Raw genomic sequence first — 20,764 nt, 5'->3', positions numbered from 1 at the left:
ATGGAGTGAAGGGCGGGGTTATCGCTGGACTGCAGGGGGGACTGGTCCTAGGAGATGGCAGGAGGCTGGACTCACACAAGAGCTGAATCTCCAAGTCCCAAGTGCATTCTCCATTAACCTACTGACTTCACTTACAAAATACAAATCAAAGATAAAATTATTAATAATTTAGATAGTGACTGCCAAGCATTAAACCCCAAAGAGGAGTGGGCTTCTGAGGAGGGGGCTCTGTGTATCTACACTGGTTGCAGGCCCATGCAATTAAGAGTGAGGCCCTAGCTCTGGCTGGGTGGCTCAGTTGGTTGGAACATCATCAAGTGCACCAACATGTTGTGGGTTTGATTCCTGGTCAGGGTACATACCTAGGTTTCGAGTTCCATCCCCGGTTGGGGTGTGTATGGGAGGCAACTGATTGGTGTTTCTCTCATCCATGTTTCTCTCTCTCTCTCTCTCTCTCTCGCTCTCTCTTGCTTTCTCCCTCTTCCTCACTCTCTAAAATCAATAAACATATCCTCTGGTGAGAATTAAAAAATAAAAGAATGAGGCCCTGTCATGGTTTAGTGTTGCCATACTGTTCTCTTTGAGTTTTTCTTGACAATTTCTGTGGAGCCAAGAATGTGAGACAAGAAGAAAGGAACCACATTGACTTTGATGGGGGAGGGGGCATTAAGGAGGTGGGAGCAGGGTTGGAAGTACAAGGCAGAGAAATGAGGGCTGTTCCTCTAAGGAGTAGAGGAGATGAATAATGCTGCCAGAAATTAAATAAATGTCTCAAGGTGTCCCTCAAACTCTTGGTATTCAATTCTTTTAATGAAATTTTATGTTGACTTTGGAAGTAATAACTACCCCTCATCAGGCTGCAAGATATCATTGAGCAATTTTATGTACTTCTTTTTTTAAAAGAAATGTGCAACTTAAACTTATTACAAATGCTATATCTAATTAGGTTGAACCATACGAAGCTGCTAATATTCAACAGTTTCTGACCTACAAACACAGCAGTTTCCTATGTTTCCTAGTATTACCTGGCCAATGTTGCTTGCTCCTTTCATAAGTATACACAAATATTGTGTCTCACTTCTCATTTTTCTCAATCTAATTTCAGTTGCTTGATAATTTTGCAACATTACATCTATTTTTAACAAAAGTGTTCCAGCATTTTTCTGAACACACAGGTGTTTCTATGAAGTTGAAAGAGATGCTGCTTACTAACCCAGAAAATTGATCTGAACTGCTTAACTAGAAAGTACATCAAAGTTAGAAGCAAACACATTTGCCTTGATGGTAAGAAGGTGGAAAACAGAAGATAAGACGCTGGCTTAACTGGTGGGAGATTTCTTTCACTGGGACGCGATACGGTATTGCTTTGTGTGTTCCGTCTTTTAAGAAAAACAGCGCAGGGCCCTGGCCAGGCAGCTTAGTTGGTTAGAACAGTGTCCTGATGGACAGTTGTGGGTTTGAGTCCCAGTCTAGGCACATACAAAAATCAACCAAGGAATGCATAAATAAGGGGGTGAGTCTTTCTTTTTAGTTCTCTTTTTTTGGCTTGGTTTGTTATATCTTTGAAAGTCAGTTGGTATACATTTTCTTTAGTCAACCAATTTTTTTTTCTCTTAGCCTGATAATATGCAGGACATAGAATAAAGTATAAGGTATTCACTGATTCTTTCAATTAAAACATTTTTAACTCTACCTGGTACTTAAATGGGCCTCAGACACTGACCAGAAGCCACAAAGGGCATTAGATAATGAAGAAAGAGTCCGTGCGAAATAACCTATTAGACCACTGCACTCGCAAATATCCTATTTGTACAATTGACTTTCCTCACTTCCTCACTTGATTTCAATTGCTGGTGTATTTGGATTGTAAAAATTTGTTATCATTCAGATAGTTATGGAATAAATGGCCATTACTTATTCATTAGTTAAATGTTTTCTTGTTGAAAAAAAGCAAATATTGTTTTTGAAATTAGTAACTTAAGAACATAATAAAAGTGGTAGAAGTACATTGATAAGGTATTTCTAATCAAAATCTTAATATCTAGCAAAAATTCAATTAGAAAAAAATGTATTTTTAATGTTAAAAACAGACTTTCATGTAGTGTCTTCTGCCTGGAAAAAAAATATACAAAAACTAAGCTATTTAAATTTTATCTTTTCAAATGTGGCTTGAAAAATTTCATATTTTGATAAAACTTATTATAAAATTACTTAAACATACATCTTAAATTAAGTCACAATATAATTAATGTTGCATGTCTCAGGAGCACCACTGGTGAAATTTCACCCCAGAAATTAAGGAAATTTGACCTGAACTGCTTTTGGCCTCTATAATGGCGTCAACTGTCAAACTTTCTTTTTTATTTTTAACCACAGAATTGTTATTCCTGTATGTTGACTGCAGACTTTGCCTTAGTTTGGGAGCCATTAACATCTATCAGGATCAATTGTACATACTTGAACTAAGAAAAATTTACTTGACAACTCTAATGGCTGTGAAAAAGCCATTACAGTCACAGAGAAAAGGAAGAAAAGAGGCCAAGGCATGGCAAAGCATCAAAAGAGGAATTTTTCTCTCACTCTCTTACTGACTCCTAGCATTCTCCCTATTTTTAGCCCCAAATCTGCATTTCTTTCTTGTCCCTTTGCTAAATGCATATTTCTCAGTGCTTATGCCCTTTGTGGGCTACTGGCAACACGGCTATCAGTGCAGCCTGATGCAGCTGAAGGAGCCAGCAAACTAGGAGGACGAGACTTTCCTTTAAACAGAGCCACGAAGAGCAAGAAGGAAATCCCCCGATAGGTGGTGTCCGTCGGGCCACTGGAGCAGCCCTGCCTTGTGTTCGGTTCGGCCCAGTACCTTTCACACTGAGGGAACAACGCCGTTGGCGAGTACAGTTACTGCGCAGAGCCTTTCCTTGTTTTCCAGAGCAGCTCCCTCAACAACTCGCTCACAGACCCAGTGCCATATTTCAAGTAAATACACCTAGAACATGTAACCGCGGAAGCTTTAGAAGTTTGGCCAAACAGCTTGTAAATAGGGGCTGCAGACGATTTGCACAGACTTAATTGTCCTTTACATAAAACAAAAAAGGTATGTAATTCTTATGCCATTTGATGAGTAGTTGCTATTTTCCCCCAGAACATTAAGTATTTCCTTGTTATTTTTCCTTCTGATCCTGCCTCCTGTTCTATTTACATTTTATACAGGTACAAAATAGGTGATAGCCTATATTGTTTCAAAGGTTGCTTATAGAGAGAGGGGGCGAGAGAGGCTGTCGAGGAGCTGTGCCACGACTTGTTTATGAAAATAATTCTGTAATCTAAATATCTACTTAGAATGCAGCAGGGATCTTTCCAGGGAGAAGAAATGCATCAAAAATGGAGAAAAAAAAGAAAGAAAAGAAACAGATTTTACTTTTAGCTCATCTTCAGATTTGCAAGGGACAATAAGTGAGATTCATTAGGCCATTTGTTTCTGTCATCTGCCATGATTCAAAATGAAATACTAAATGTTTCATGGACTCAGAAAAAGAGTAGAATTTGTCTTTGTGTTGGCTGTGCAAAGACGGTGTGGCTTACAGCCCCCATACAAGAGGCCTGACGGATGAAAGGGGGAAGGGTGGTGCCATCTGAATGATGATGGGCTAATATCATCACCCTCTTGTCAGCTGTAATAGGCTTTTCCTCACAGAAATAATTCATAAAACCGCTACATATATTCTATCCCTGACAGGCCCTATCTATCCTCCGACCCAGCAGGCTCACAACTAATAAGAAAATATGTGGTTCAGGAACCCTGAAAAATTAAACAGGTAGTTTATGAACAATTTGTTTCATGGGGATGTTTATTATGTTTATTAAATATTGAGCCTTTAATGTTTTCCCAGTGCAGATGATATCATAAAAATGCTGACTTAAGCCTCGGATGTATTCTTAGAAAATGACATTTTACACCACGAGTAGTACATAGTAAATAACTAAATTATAGCAGCTTATGTCTGTGTATAGAGACAGGGTGTAGAAAACGTAATTTATTATGTATCTTTATATACATGTGTGTGAGAGATGCGTCCTTCCTGATCCTTGTGGATCACGTTCAAGCTCTCATTGTAGGCTTAGGTTTAAAAGTAAGTTAGGGAATGCCATTATTTTAGCACTTGTCTTGGGGAAGGTCAGCCTGGGGTTTGTTTTATTGCTTGTACTAAAGGAGAAACCTTGAGTTCAGTGTCTGAGGCATCAAGAGTACACACACTAATAATAAACTTAATCAGGAGTGTTACTTTGTAAGTACAATTTTTATATAAATCCTTTATCTGGGTTTCCTCTGGAGACCACTGTATGTGAGCATATAAGGGTAAAATGGCTCCTGGTAATGTGATGTTCTTTATTTGAAAAGTATCAAATTAGATACAGAAACTGTTGTGCAGAGAGCCAGCAGAGAAAGCGCATGAAGCATGTTCTTCCCGTTCCCATACCTTGCACATTACTAGCTTTGCTGTCATAATATATTTAATCAGTGTGACAGTAAATGATCTTCTGCTGTAGACAAGCAAGTGGAAGATTATCTGCATCTTACAGGGTTAATGGCCCTTCCATAATAAACAATACCCACAGTATGAAAATAAGGTAATAATTCACACACATATTTCAGAAAGCACATGCCCAAGGTGATTTACAAAGGAAGTTGGATCAAACCTGTGGTTAAATGCTACAGCATTCCAGGCCACGGCTTTACTGATGTCAGGAGGACATCTTAATTTACTATATGTTCCCACAGAGAAACACACACATGGGCGTTTTGTGATGAATACATCCTCATAGGGTTTCACCGAGGGTGTAGGTGCATGTAATGTAAAAATTCAGGTGAACTAGAAAATATCAGCACGAAGAGGTTAAATGCAGAGTCTATTTGAAGAGTGGTTACCAGTGAATCAGCTTCAAGCTAGGGGAGTTCTTTGGGGGCCACTCATAGACCGTTATTGTCTAATATTTTTGTACATATCCAAAATGATGTGATAGAGAGAAACAAATCCCAAGCTTGGGGATAATCCTGAAAGCTAGCCTCCAAAGTAAGGGTGACTTTTGCAACTTGTGAGGCCTGGTTAGAAGTAAACAGAAGGGGATGAATACAGGGGAGGTTGCCTTGACTTGAGGAAGTTCAGCTTACACGTACGAGATTCAGGATGCCTTCATTTTTGCAGGCATGGCAAAAAGCTTTCATTGTGGATAACAAGGCAGTTGATAACAAAATAGAATGAGTGTCTCATACTCAAGAAAGATGCTGCAATGATTACAATAGTCTGGCACAGGGGAGATGACACAAGTGTTCAGGACTGCTCAGCTTCTGAGTTGTTTTCAATCCAGCTTCTGTGTAGCATGCAGAGTGGTATGGAGGATTTGAAGGGAAAAGGTTAAGGGATTCGGATGTGTAGCTTGCAGAAGAGAATGGTGAAGCTGAATAATCATCTGTACCTCTAAAGGGGTTCTTGTCTGGAGATGGGAACAAACTGTTTTCCCTCTCCCCCAATAAACTGGTCCAGCAGGATGATGTGAGGATGTGTTGTTTTTATAAAGGGATCATTAAGTGTCAGATTAGCATGAGAAGTATATTCTGTGGCTGAGATTTTAAAAATAGGTTTGATATTCCTTTGTTAGGAATAAATGGAAGCAGCCTATCCTTAAGAGAAGGAACTTGGCTGTTTAACTCTCATGGTTCCTTCCCCACTTAAGAACCTATGAATATATGCATGGCCAAGTGTTAACCCTAAAAACAGTTTCTAATATTTCCATTGAGGCCATATTTAATAATTATCTGGCCAATCTGAGGCTTCCTTTGAAGCTTAATTCCCAGTACAAAACCAAATGTAATTCTTTCCCAAATGTCTTTTCTGAGTGGTACCTATTTTCTAACAAAGTTAAAAAATATGCATTTAAACTCAACCCATTTGGGATTGTATGTTTTGGCACAGACTTTTTAAATTATGTTTTTAAAAATATTTATTGGGGTAACATTGGTTAATAAAATTATATAGGTTAAAGTATACAATCTACAATACATCATCTGTATATTCCATTGTGTGCTCACCACCCAAAGTCAAATCTCCTTCTTTCACCCCATATTTGACCCCCTTTATTTCCCTTTATTTCCTCCCTTCTGCCCTCTTTTCCCTCTGGTAATCACCATACTGGTGTCTGTGTCTATGAGTGTTTGTTTTTTGTTTGTTCATTTGTTGTTTTCAGTTTTATATCCCACATATGAGTGGAATGATATGGTTTTTGACTTTTCCCTGGCATGGACTTTCTGAGGTGAGCTCCTGGAGCTGATACGCACAGAAGTGGGCCACCCTTCCAATCTTGCCTGTGGCTTTCTATGTAGTCAGAATTTGCTTATGAAGGCAAGCACCCCAAATAGTTCTATGCACAAAAGAAACAGAATGGAGGGCGGTTTGTGGAGAGAAAAAATTTACTCTGGGTCATTAAAGAACCATGACATTCCAAAGAGCATTGGGCTGTGTTTGATCTCAGGGGCACATATCGCGCTGCCAGTCTCAGACATCCCCTTTCAGAGGAAGGCGTGGGCGGCCATTAATTACTTATGGATAGCATATACATATGAAGCCTATGTACGGAAACAGAAAAGAAATTAGATTTAATTGGCCTTAGCACAATCAGGAATGTGGCATTTATTTAATTATGACTTGTTGGGAATGGAACCTTGATTAATGTTTTATTGCATTTTTAATATTAATAATATAATTAATAACACATACACCATATAAAAGTGAAATAAGCTTCTTGGATGTGACATTAGGCTATTGCATGTTATTTTTAGAAACACATGAAGTGTGTTTTTTGACAATCAAAAAATTCTCAATTACATATATAAAAAACCCCAAAGTGTTTCTTAGCCTCAAGTGTCAGTCACATTGATTACTTCCTAGTTGTCCTTTATCAAACTAGGGCCTGATGCATCCACAGCACAGTGTGCATTAGTGGGTGAAACGATTATTGAAGCCCAATTTATTTTCTATTTTGGTCTACTTTTTGGCTTTGAAGTTTAAATGTTTGTTATTAAGTGCCCTTGTATCTTTCACTTGGTAATAACTGGGATTTCTTAAAAGGAAAAAAAAATATGGCATTTAAACAAAAAAGTACAAAAAATAAAATATCCTAATTATATGGGACTTTTAAGATGTACTGAATTCTCAAATACTGCTTTATCTTTTACAGAAATATTTGCCTAGAAAAATACCTTATATTAATAAAATAATTACACTTAAACTCTGATTATTTACATCATTTTTTTCTGGTTTGTAAATAAAGTCCTTAAAAGTAAGCTTCCAGAGTATTTTATATAGGATGAACATTTGTTCCCAATTCAAGAGAATATACTGCATTAATATTTGCATTTAAATAATCTTCATTTACACTGATTGGAACATCCCTGAAATGCCACACAGATGACACAAAAGGAATGTTCCTGACTGCCATGCTGTATTAAAAAACTCTGTCTTATATTCCACATGTGCTGAGCAATCTTTCTGCACAGTGGTGCACAATAGCAGCAGGATTAGAAGTGCTGTGCAGTTGCATCAAACATTCACAAATAGAAGAAAAGCAACACCCTGTGTTCCTACAGATGTTTATAAACTGAAGCCCTGGGTGTTGTAGAGAGCGGGCGCTGCCTCGTCTCGCCACACTTGCCAGGTCACAGTGACTGGCTGTGCAGTCTTGCTGTTTATTCTTAACTTATCCGCCTCCGCAAATAAGATACTGAAATGTTAGACCCCAGAGTTAAGAGGAAAGACCACCAAGCTCGGAGGATAAGCAAGAAGCTAGAAAGGCCAACCATAAATTCTGAACATCAAGGCTCGGAGAGAGGGTTATTTCACAGAGAACCACTTTTCTACTTTCCTTTCCTTGAATTTGTTATTTTTTTCATCATATGAAAAAAAGTTTTTTTAAACTTTGAAAGAGTATACTAGACACTTCTTCAGTTCATCAAACATTTCTTAAATACCTGTTGGGTGTGTATATCCCTGCTCAAAATATATAATTGCTCTAAAAATCATGGAAAAAACCCCAAAACACAGAGCATCAAAGCAATCACATGGTTGATGGATATGGGGCATCCCAGAAGAAGGTTCAGGAAAAACCTCTCCAGACTTTGAGTCAGGAGACCTAGCTCTCATTCTTATTGTTCCAGGACTTGACTGTGTGAGCATTGGTTTATCACTTCCTTCTCTCATGCTCAGTTTTCACATTTGGAACATGAAGAAGTTCAATTCTTTAGTTGACCTCCATGGGCCCTTCATATCTAATATTCTCTTATCATTTTCTATAGCATTGAGGGGAAGTATTGGAGCCATAACAAAGAGAAGGAAAAATCCTAACTCAGAAATGTAAGGGTGTATCAAACGTTTATTCCAAACAATAGAACAGGGTCTCTTCACCAAAAATTATTCCTCTGAAGATCAACTCGAAGACCTAATAGGAGAGCAAGAAGTAGGGGATGCAATTATTTCCTTTTCTTTGTCAGAAGCAGGGAGTCAGTTCTCAAATAGGAGGGAAATCCAGTCACTGTTTGCGGTGCTGTAGTCCTCTGCAGAATGAGCTCCACCTGGCAGTGGGGCTTCACGCATTCTGCCTGCTGGCCTTACCCCTTCACACAGGGTTTGGTTAGTATTGAGGAAACACCTCAGCTAACCCTTGATTCAGTCTTTAAAAGTTAAACAGGAGAAAGAGACATGCAGAGTGGGTGAAATCACACCTCAGACTGTAGCTGTTTGTCATTTGACACTATGCATCAGAAATCACAGTCAAATATTAACAAGTATGTGTACATTTATATGAGTCTATAAATAGTTAGTAGTTCATCAGTTAATTTTTGCTAACTTCCCTGTTAAGTTCACTGTTTTTGTTTAATTAGTTGTGGGACTCTTTTCAAAATTAGCTAATTGGAAGGAGCTACATTTTGTAAAGTTCAATGAACTTGCACCAGGGAACAGTCCATTAAATGAGAAATTTTATATAAATACATTCAACCTGAATTATTCTTTGTTACTTTAAGCTGAGGACAAGTATCATTTTCTTCAAAGTGGTGCTGGTTTGGCAGGAGCTGTGTACTCCTAATGTACTTCTGTTTTTTTGCAGAAAAAAAAGATACAGTGTCTAATAACAGCATGGACTTATCTGTCCACAAAGAAGGTCATGACAGGAAGCCACCATTGTAGCAGCTGGTAGAGACAGGTCACAAACAACCCAAACTTGAGAGAACATTTAAACCTTTGGTAGCTAAGAAACCAGTTGCAAATCAGCAATTAAAGACTGAGATTTTATTTGCCATTCCTCTAGCTTCATCTTCTCTTCATCCTTGTACAGAATATATAACTGTAATAAAGCCTTCTAATGAAAACAAGGCATTGATGATTCTTGTAGTAATTATACTCAAAACAAAAATATCATAAACACACACACAAAGTCAAGAAAATAAAAACAAGTGAACATGAGCACATACTTGTGGGTACAAATACAAAGGTTATGCATCCAAATTGCATTTTCAATGTATGATTTGACATGTCCCTTATAATGTAACTCATTACTTTTACTCATTACTCTTTAGAAGTGTTGAGAATAGATTGTCTACCTGGAGCTGGTATTTTATGCACAGGAAAGGAAGGGCATATGTGTTTATTTTGCATGTGGCTACTTAAGTAAGGCTTTCTATGTAAAACTATTTTTAATTTGTGCTGAAACATGTAAAGATATATTTTTACATTTAAGCTAACATTTTCTGTATTTAAAGGTGGCTCTAAGTGCCTTGGAAAGGTGCTGCCTTTTGTTGGAGTTTGTTAAAGTGTCTTGCAGATAAATCTAGTTTCCTTTTGACACCTTGTTGGGATACTGGGGAGTGGGAAACAGGATGTTTGGAAAAGGAGGGGAATCCATATTTTTGGTTCAGGAGAAACTTGTGTTCATTAACAGTTATTTTCCAGGTGTGAGTTTTCAGACCACACACTGGCTTGGTAGATTCGTATCTGGAGCAAGGTGGAAAAGAGAAATGAATGACTTCTATAGGACTTGGCTATGGTGTACAAATGTAACATATATATTGCTACCAGCAATCTCTCCTTTGTAAATAATGTTAAGACTGATTTCCAGTATCTTACAGCTGGACCAAATTCAGAGACTTTTCTTATTACATGGTTTGTTTGTTTATTGGTTAATAACTTTGATTTAAGTTTTTCCTAAAGTAAAAAAGAGTCAAGTGGACCTGGAGGAAGTTTCACTGCTTCTGTGATGGAAACAAAGGCACATTGCCACAGGTACAGCTACTCAAGGGATCCGATTACCTGTCCCCTCTGGCCCCAGAAGTTTATTTTACTGAGAGGTTTTTCTTACCTCAAAATATACTCCCTCGTCCTGTGATTCCATTTCCCTTTGGGGAGCTGTGTTAGCTTGTCTCCAGCTGCCTGACAAAGCAGCGTCACATCCCTGACGCCAGAAAGGGAGTAACACCAACTTTTTTTTAAAAAGTGTTTTCATGTCAATGTTTTATAATTTTTGAAGACTGAAAAAAGTTGTCTGCACATCATACATTGCAAATACCTGATAAACAATTGGGCGCACAGACTCTGAGGGAAAAAGAAATCAAACTCGTGCCTGAGGAGGAATAAGCTACAGAGGATTTTATTATTTCCATGTGTTATTCTGAATATATTATTCTGAACAGCATTTAACACCTTTATGGTGGTAAATTAACTTAAAATGATAATATTTCCCATCCTTTCTAAGTCATGTCTTCTGTGGGTGTTGTAGGGTACAGGTGGTGGGCAGAACACTTAGAGGTTTTGATCTTGCATGTGAAATGTTTCAAGTTGTTAAGTTTTTACATACCCGATTTGTTGCTGGGTAACAAACCATGAAGGCTGAATATGGTTATATTTCCAGAATAGGTATTTTCATTGATTTATAAAAATTGTGTATTTATAAATCTGTGCTAACTTTTTCAAAGCATTTTACATTTGTATTTTTCTTAACCTTCCAACTTCCCCAACTGCTATTTTAGATGATTTGGTACTTGACATAATTTACATAGGAGAAAGGTTAAAAGACTTAAGCCAAGTTGGAGGTGATGTCATCACCAGAAGCTGAATGCTGTCTCCTCTTGTTCACAGTAGAACCAAAGTAGACACAGATTTTACTTGAAATGGAAACCAGTGATCTTGCTTGAATCTATTTCATCTTTAAGTTCTAGGAAAGTAGGACCTTTGGCTTCAGATGGACATGAAGATGGAAACTGGCCTTTCTATACATTATAGTCAAGTAATTGCCTGTCTATTTTTTACTCTCAGCTTTGTTGTTGTTTTGTTTTTCCAGATGACGATGCTAAGCTTCATTGAAAAAATATGACTCCTAAATCAGAGCTAGACCCAGATGAAATGGTATCCCCGCTTCCCCATTTCTTTGCAACTGGGGGCCTCTGGAGTGTTTCTCTTTCCTTCTAACACTCTATACTTGTTCCTATTTCTGCCTATCAAAACTGACTTTAAGGAAATAAATTGGTAACATTTTCTGACATTCTGAGAATTCAGGTTATGTTTTACACACACACACAGATTTAGGACTAGGATTATTTTGATTTTATTATTTTAAAATTTGGGTAGCATCTCATTAACAGGTCATGAAATCGAATCTGAGGGCAGAAACCACTATTTCTGAGAAATAAAATAGGATAAAGAGTATACAAGTGCAGCCCATGTAGAAACAGTAAATATTAATTTCTGAAGACTTTGCTTCAGTTGTGTGTGTGTTTACCTTTAAAGTAAAATATTTTTTAATTGCACGTAATGGTCCAAAATATTTGAACAGTGGCCTGGGCAGTATTGAACAAAAGTTCATCATGGTATGTATTTGTCATGTTCTTTGGGGTGTTTTAACAATGTCTCTATTCCTAATAGGAGGATGGCTTATTTCAAATGTATCCTTTTTTTCCATATTATCATACTTCCAGAGTTAACTTTAAATTCAAAGGTATAACTTAACTGATGGGTGTATATAAAAAGTGCTTTGCTTCAACATCATATGTCACTAGGGAATTACAAATTAAAACAACAGTGAGATGCTCCTACACAAATATTAGAACAGTTGAAATCCAAAGCACTAACTGTGCTGAACGCTGATGAGGATGTGGAGCAACAGGAACTGTAATTCATCACTGATGGGAATGCAAGATGGCGGCACCACTTTGGAAGACAGTTTGGCAGTTTCTTACAAAACAGAACACACTCTTACCATACAGTGCAGCAGTCACGTTCCGTGGTGCTCACTCAAATGAATTAAAAATGTGTCCACACAAAAGCCTGCAGGTGAGTGTCTATAGCAGCTTTAATCATGATGGCCAAAATTTGGAAGTAAGCAAAATGTTCCTCAATAGGTGAATGAATAAATAAACTGTGGAATATTCAGACAATGGGGTATTATTTAGCGCTAAAAGAGAAATGATCTATCAACTGTGAAAAGACATGGAGGAAACTTCAATGCATGTTACTAAAAGAATATGCAAGTGAAAGAAACCAATACAAAAAGGCTATGTATTATATGATTTCAACTATATGACATTCTGAAAAAGTCAAAACTATTGAGATAGTGAAATAATCGTGGCTGCCAGGGGTTGGGGGAAAGGATGAACAGGCAGAGCACAGTGGGTTTTTAGGGCAGTGAAACTATTCTGCATGTTGTTATAATGGTGAAAACATGTCATTATACATTTGTCAAAACCCGTAGAATGTGCAACACCAACAGTGAACTAACGTAAAGCATGGCGTTCGGATGGCAGTGATGTGTCAGCGCAGGTTAATAGATTGCAGCGAACGTACCAGCGCAGGGCAGCATGTTGACAGTGAGGGGGCTCTGCGCAGGTGGGGGAGGGGGTACATGGGAACACTCTGTACTCCCTGCTCAATTTTACTGTGAACTTAAAACTATTCTAAAAAAATTTTATTATTTAAAAAGGGATATGCACTAAAAATGCCGATCTGTATTGCCAAGTTGGCCTCCAATAAATTATACCAATTTACTCTGCCATTAACATCCTACAGGAGTGTCAGTATCCCCACATTCACACCAACTCTGTGTACACACCTTTAACTTATGATGGAAACTAAAGCATTTCCCCATGTTTACAGGACAGTCATACTTTTCTGTATAACTGCCTATTCATGTTCTTTGATAATTGTGTGGTTTTTAAATTTGATAATCATTTAAAAAAGTCTTTAAAACATTTTTTTAAAAAGGAGCTTTGGGTCCTTTAGGAAAAAAAATAATCTTAATGCAGACCTGAAATAGAAGCAGCAGCAGTTAGCAATATACGGTGAAAAATGATGCAGTGTCACCAGAACAATTGCATGTAGACCTGCCCGTTCTGCAGGAGCCTGGAGCAGGGGCAGCCAGCCGGGAGGCCGCCAGCACTGCTCCAAGCTCCAGAGCCTGTAGATTACAGAGCGACCAAACCTTTGTATCCAGGAGCATATCCTTAAATCAAAAAGCTGGAAATCTTTCTTTATGCTTCTCTTCCTCCTAAGGAGGTAAAATGAAACAGAAGGAATGGGAGGAGGAGGTAAGGAAGAAACAGCAATAAACCCAGACCTTTTAGCAAAGCAATCAGAAGCTGGAGATGACAGAGAAGAGAGGTAAACTCGGAAAATGGGAGCAGTTGCAGACCAGTGAGGGAGTTGGCTTGGACTCTGTGGTGGAAAGCCCAAGCCCAAATGACGACATTGCTGTGGAATCTGCCAACTGGTCTCCAGATAATTATAGCAGATTCACACAACTCTATTTGCAGCCCCTACAATTGAGAGTGAGTGACAGGGGCTCTTATCTTGTCTTGGTTGCTTCAGGCACCACTTCCTTAGCCAAACTACCGCCACCCCTGATGAGATACATACATCTCATGGGCTGGTCAGGAAAACAATTTTGCCTCCAATGCATCCCTACCCCAAGGCAGAGCCTCACACCCTCAACCCTCCAGTCAAAGCATTATTGGGGGACAGAAATAAGCTCTTTGGATCGGTCAAATCAGTCCTTAAGAAAGCAGTGAAAGAAAAACTGATACTTCACCTGTCAAATAAGACACGTTCTTTGTGGTCCAGTTGCACCTTGACAAATTAGGTATTTCATTAGTTTCTTTTTTGAGGGTCATTTCTGATTATCTATGTTTATTTACTGATCCAAGATTACTGGACTGTTGGGTGGGGACAAAGGCTACATTGCTGGTGGACACTAACCTTGTCCCTCTAGGTTCATGAAGGATATAAGCCCCCTTGATAAGACTTTGAACTCTTTGTCACGATTGGCAATCACAGAAAACCTACTTTTCCCTCCCCCTAAACTGTTTACGTTCATATTATTTTTCCTGCCTCCAGAGGTAATATCATTGGAATTCACTCTCGGTGCATCATTTTCACATATGCATCTTAAATAAACGGACAATCCCAAACGGAGGGGAACCCTGAATTATGTTTTCATTGTTAGCCCTGTAATAGTTTCAGAATATGTCCAGACTCCCCCACCATAGCTGCTGTTGCTGTAATTCCTCCATCATTCCATCTGCATGCTTTTATTATGTAGTCTACCTCGTGAGGGCAACGTGTCAGGAAGCATCCCGTCTGTAAGTGACTAGTGTTAAAATCATCCTCAACAAATCGGCAATGCGATCGGCTCAGAGCCATGCTAATAATGCCATCCTGTCAGTTTCCATGCTTTTGATAAACACTCCTTCCCAGCGAAGGATGTGGGGAAGTTATGTAATCATTTGGAAATATGTCAACATAGCCGTGGGGTTGGGGCAATTAAGCCTGTTCTTCTTACATAAATGCAGAATGGGGTCAGAAAAGTGGGTACTTATACTCAATTTAGTGACGGCATCTGGAGCCCATTCATTTGTTTAATATCTCCTTGTTTGTGTACAATTGGGATTCCTCCAGGGACTGGTGGCAGAAAGTGGGGAGAGGGAAAAGGGGAAGTTGAGAACAGCTCAACCAGATAAAAAACTGAATAGAAGATAGAAAGTGTGTGTTTGCGTGTGTGTGTTAGGGGCAAGGGTGATGTGATTTCCTTTCTGTTCACCTTCCTATGACTCAAAACAGCCCCAACCCCCTGTTGCCATCCTCCTGGACAAACATCCTGCCAAGCTGCTGGGGCTTCCTCCACAGGTAGTGGACACCTGACGTGTGCAGCAGTCCAGGGATGCCTCGCTTGGCTGGAGTTCTGACACTTGTCCATGATGAGCAGTGACAAGGTTTCTGCCTCTTTTAGTGCCAGCTCTCACAAAGGGCAGGAGATTCCCAGTATGCCTACACAACGTGGTGCACATTTCATAACACCTCCCACCTTCCCAGCCCTCCATTGTTGCAGTCTTACGCTTTGTTTGTTCATTTTAGTTTAAGTTTTTAAAGTGTCCCTTTTTTCCCTGGTCATTCTTTACACACACAATCTGGGGGCCACCATTTCTTTGAAGACAAGGGAAGTCAAGTTAGCATTTTCAATCTTACCAGGTCAGTGACTCAAAGACAGACAGATTTGGGTAGGTTGGCAGCTTGTAAGAAATGACAGCACAGTTGGGTTGATGCTTCACCTCACCAATGACCACAAAGCAATTGGAATCCAACTCGATCAGACCCATTGCTGGGTGCTGTGATGTGTGGTAAAGGCATCCTAGTGTCTGTGGTTTTGGAGGTCTATTTTAGCTTCCCGTGGTGGTTTTTTTGGCCTATATTTTGAGGCCTGTGCCTGGCTGGGACCATGTTTCCCCAGCTTTCTCTACCCAGTGCAGCTGCTTCTGTGGTGGGTAATTGTAGGGGAGGTGGATCTCCGGGAATGCATGTGGTGTTTAGTCCTGCATCCTAGTGGTTGTGGTCATTATTGTTTCAGATGCCGAGTGCCAGCCCTTGAGGGAAGCTGTTGGGGATTTGGCTGGAGGAGCTGTGACTCCACACCTTCTCTGGGAGCCCTGCTGTCTGGAGATGGAGAGTGGTGGGGCGTGGGAGGAGGCGAGAAGAAGAGCGAGTGCATCACAGACCAAAATGGGGAAGTGCGATAGAAGGGCAGGTAAAGAACGTTACTGTTCAGATGTTTCCTTTCCTTCCTCCCAACTCTTCTTTTGCCCTCTGCACACTCCTTTTTTCTCCAAATTCTTGTTTCTGATCTCATCTGGAATGGGCTCTTGACCTGTTTCTCTATTGTTACAACCATACTAATGTCTTCCAGGTGTTTCCCACTGTAAGACTGAGAATAACATGATGGGTAAGAGAGGAAACAGTGAGGGGTCAACAATAAGCCTTGGAGTCAAAAGTGGAGTTTGATGAAACAGCAATCTACAGGCAGAGGAAAGAGAAAGCGGTGTGAGCCTCTGCTTGCATCAGTGCCCCCAGTCCATCGGCACACTGTAGGCCCAGCACTTACTGAGACCAATAATTGTGATGTCAGCTTCCCCTCCAGATACCCTCTCTTGCTGAGGTTTAAAAATACTGTACTCAAAATGCCAGCTACCTGAAAATACCCAGCCACAGTTTCCTGTATGCAATACAAGAATAAACAAAGAGCCAGTCTCTGCAAGCTCTGCAAATGTAGTTGTAGAGTTTAGTTTTTAAACCCGACTTTCTTCATAGGGAGGACAGTAATCTCCATCAGAGAGTGACAAGGCAAAAGGAAAATTTGTAAGCACTTATTTCAAGCAGCAAGTAAGTCCCAATTTAGCAGTTTTGTGGAATCATGGAACAAGAGGATATTAGGACATGAGGGACAGATTCCAAAGCAGAGAGCAGAAATAAAAAACTTGCTTGATGGTATGAGTGGACTAGGGACTCCAATTAATTTGGATTATTGATGGGGCCTGGTATGTTGTTGAACTTTACAGTAATTATAATTTCTGAGATAAAACATATTATAGCATGTGAGATGTATTATGATACATTATATATATATTTTATGCCATAATGTGCACATTTGTGTGATTTATAGAAAAAAACTCATTCACTCTTCATGACACTCCAAAGTAGGTAGGTTCAGGAGAGCTGTTACTTGTGGGCCCTATGAGAGGGAAATGTCTAAGACCACCATTTGGAGATTATCTGACAGTGTGGAGAGATAGGCTTGTTATTTAAGAAGGAATCCACCAACTTTTAAAGACCAATCTGTACAGATTACTTAGGGAACTGCTTAGCTAAGGTTTTGTTGAAATTAGTAGAAACATCTGGCTGCCACACATGGATTCCCTGTAACTGTTTCCTCTGCCAGAGAGAGCACTGAATCCCTCCCTCCTGCCCCAGCCCCTGTCCTTGTTTTTCAGGGAGGCTTAGTTTTTCATGAATTTGAGATGACATTATTGACCAAAAAGGGTTGTTTTCTCCCTAAAAGGTACTGTCAGTGTTCTATAATTATAATTGGTACACTGACTTCTGCATCACTGTTGTTTGCAGCTCTGTAATTAGGTCGTCTTGGTTAAAAATAATTCAGATTAATATAAGGATTTTAAAAGGCATCTCCGAAGTGAAAACAACATCGTTTCAGAAGTCCTTGGGTTTGCCATAATGCCTGAGTCAGAAATGGAGTGAGTTCTTGACTATTTACCTTCATCACTATAGTCTATTCAAATTGAAGGAGCTAAGGAGAAAATAAAAGAAAAACTCTACCAGAAAATGTCTCCTATTGTTTTCTGTATTCTGCTATTTGAAGGAGAGAATTACTAAATAGCAGATATTAAAAAGGAGAGATGTCCAGGTTATATTCTGGAACCAAAATGAATTCAGCTCAGTCTCCTGTGCCTGTCACATTTAGAACTTCGCTTCTGTATGTTGCAGATTCATGTTCAGGATGCTGACTTCAAACCAATGCAGGACCCTAAACTGAGCAGCAAAAAATTCAGCTCTCTTATCCTAATTCCACACCTCTGGACTAATCATCTCTGCACCAACAGATTCTCTCCACATACTTCACAAAACTCACCGAGTGATATCATCTGCTTCCAAACTCCTGTGGCAAGTCTGTTGACACACTTCTTCTCCCACCGGTTCCATAGTATGTTTGCCAAGAGCCAGTTGTGTTTGCTTCCAAATCTGATTATGTCAGTGGTGCTTGTTCTTGTAATTATATAATTTAATTAAATATTAAGTGAACTGATGAACTAAGAATAAGAGAGCTGTTGTTTCTAACTTGAATGCTTTGAAGTCTCAACAAATCAAGTTGTTAAAAAAATTACTATTAAAATATGGGAAGGCAAAACAACTGTAAAGGACTGAGACAAAAAATAGTTTAGCAAGCTCCATTCTTCCCTGAGATTAATGCACAACTATCATTAAGTTCTTAATTTAGTTCAAATTGACAGTCACAGAGACTATATTTTTTGTTTGTGTGACTCCAGTTCAACTGACATTTTTCTTTCACATATCCCTTCATTTATTCATTCAACAAACAAATATTGACCATGTGGCATGGCCTAGGACCTATCCTAGATATAGAATTCAAAGTCACTGGCCTTTAGGGCCTTATATGTTGTAGGGAAAGATACTTCAACAGATGGCGGTAATATCAGTGGAGTTTGGAAGGACAAGTAAAATTTGGCCAAATGAAAGCACTATTTGTAAAAGTCAAAAATATAAAATGGAGTGCCATTTCAGGTGACCACGAGGCGTAATAAAGCATGAGGTTCCTCCAAATGGTCAGGTTGGTAGTAACCATGTGGCGATGGGTCTGTGTGCTGAGCTCTGAAGTTTTAACTTTATTCTGAGAGCCATGAAGAGTTGCTGAAGGATTTAAACCAGAGTTACAAGATCAAATTTGTATTTTGCATAATTGCTTTGTCATCAGTTTAGAGTTTAAAAGATACCAAAGACCAGTTAGTAGGGTATTGTCCAGTAGAGAAATGATCAGCCTGTGAACATTTTAATTAAGGCACTCTTAGTGAAGTTGTATGTGGCAGGGTGGGGAGAGAGAATGAGAAATTAGTTCTGTTTCTAAAGTTTTATCCCACCAAGATTTAATTCAGATCAATTATGGTCTTATTAATACATATATAACATAATACTGTATTTAAAATTTTTTAATTGTATTTTTTCCATTTCCTTTTAGTCCCCTTATACCCACCCCTGCACTCACCACACTGTTGTCCACTTCCATGAGTCCTTTTTCCTTTTTGGTCAATCCCTCCACCCCCTACCTCCAACCCCTATGGTAGCTGTCATCCTGCTCTCCAGCTATGAGTCTGTCTCTATTTTGCTTGATCGTTCAGCTTGTTCATTAGATTCCACATATGAGTAAGGTCACATGGTATTTGTCTTTCTCTGACTGGCTTATTTCACTTAGCATAATCTTTTCCAGGTCCATCCATACTGTCACAAAAGGTTAAATTTTCTTTTTTATAGCTGAGTAGTATTCCTTTAGTAAATGTTTTATTAAAGTACTCAAATGAGGTTTGATTTTCAAGAATGTTATGCTTGGATTTTAGAATATTATGGTAAGGAACAATTAATAAAATTATTCCAATAACATTTAATTAATAAATTACATATAAATAGCATAAATAGCAATATGCTTCTAATTTAGAAGCATAGTTAAGGCCTTAAAATGTGGTTCTTCTAGTTAGTGTAACAGAAATAGCCTTTAAAATAAATAATTCCAAACATTGTTTTCCTTGTAATAAGAGTATCCATTGGTTCATTTTAGAAGTTGGTTTCATTGTGGGCTGGGCCATTGCACTTCCATATTATTCTAAACATGATATTGCCTAAAGTTAGAATGGATTCCTATCTACTGAAGCCCCAAATTGAATTTCTTAAAAAATATCAAAAGCTGGGCTTGGAAAAGGAATACACAAAAGCCAATGTAGACTTGGGGTCACTAGTGCCCACTCCAGATATTAAATAGAGCAAGCCCCAGAACAAAACAAAACATACCATTCCACCAACTTGAAAACATGATTTTCTAATACTCATATATATTCAGTAAAACTGCTTAACATCCTCTCCTGTGATAGAGAAAACCTTGTTATGCTGAAAACCCCATCATCAAAGGTATTTTAAAACCAGGTGGCAAGATATATTGTTATATGTTGAGTGATTTCTGGGTCATTAAGTCAACAGTGATTTTCAATGAAAAATATAAAATCATACTTCTGCTTTAAAGGTTGATATTTGAATTTACTTGGAAAATAATGTGATTAAGTATGAGTCTGGACAATGCTTCATCAGGCAACAGATAGAAAAGCTCAACTATTATATGCAGTTAAGTCTGCAACCAGCATCTTTACCCCTCTCACCTTCTTACTTTGTTAACTAAATGTGTATTGTACAGTTGAAAGCTTTGCACATCAACGAACGATGCACTTCTCACTTTTCAAAGCTTAAAAGAAAGATCTTAATTTTTCAGTTCTAAAGATGAGATTGTCATGATGTCCAGCTACATAAGATCAGAATTAAATCATTTGTAAGCAAAGTAGCAAAAAAAAAAAAAAAGCAAAAAACAAAAAACACCTCAGACTCCCTGTATTCTTCTCTTTATTCATGACACTGGCTGCAGGTAATTTGGAGGGGGCAGCACTTCATTTATTGGACAATTATGTCACGTTATTTTCCTATTGGCACAAAGCTGCCATGAAGCATGCTTCCTATATGCCTGAAGAGTTTACCTTGGATGAATATTTGCATTAAATAAATGAAAATTCACCTCTTTCCACAGATAGCATGCAGAGACACAAAAGTGTTCCCTG

This window comes from Desmodus rotundus, chromosome 7 (assembly GCF_022682495.2).
Source record: "Desmodus rotundus isolate HL8 chromosome 7, HLdesRot8A.1, whole genome shotgun sequence".
Lineage (NCBI taxonomy): Eukaryota > Metazoa > Chordata > Mammalia > Chiroptera > Phyllostomidae > Desmodus > Desmodus rotundus.
This window is presented reverse-complemented; position numbering follows the sequence as displayed.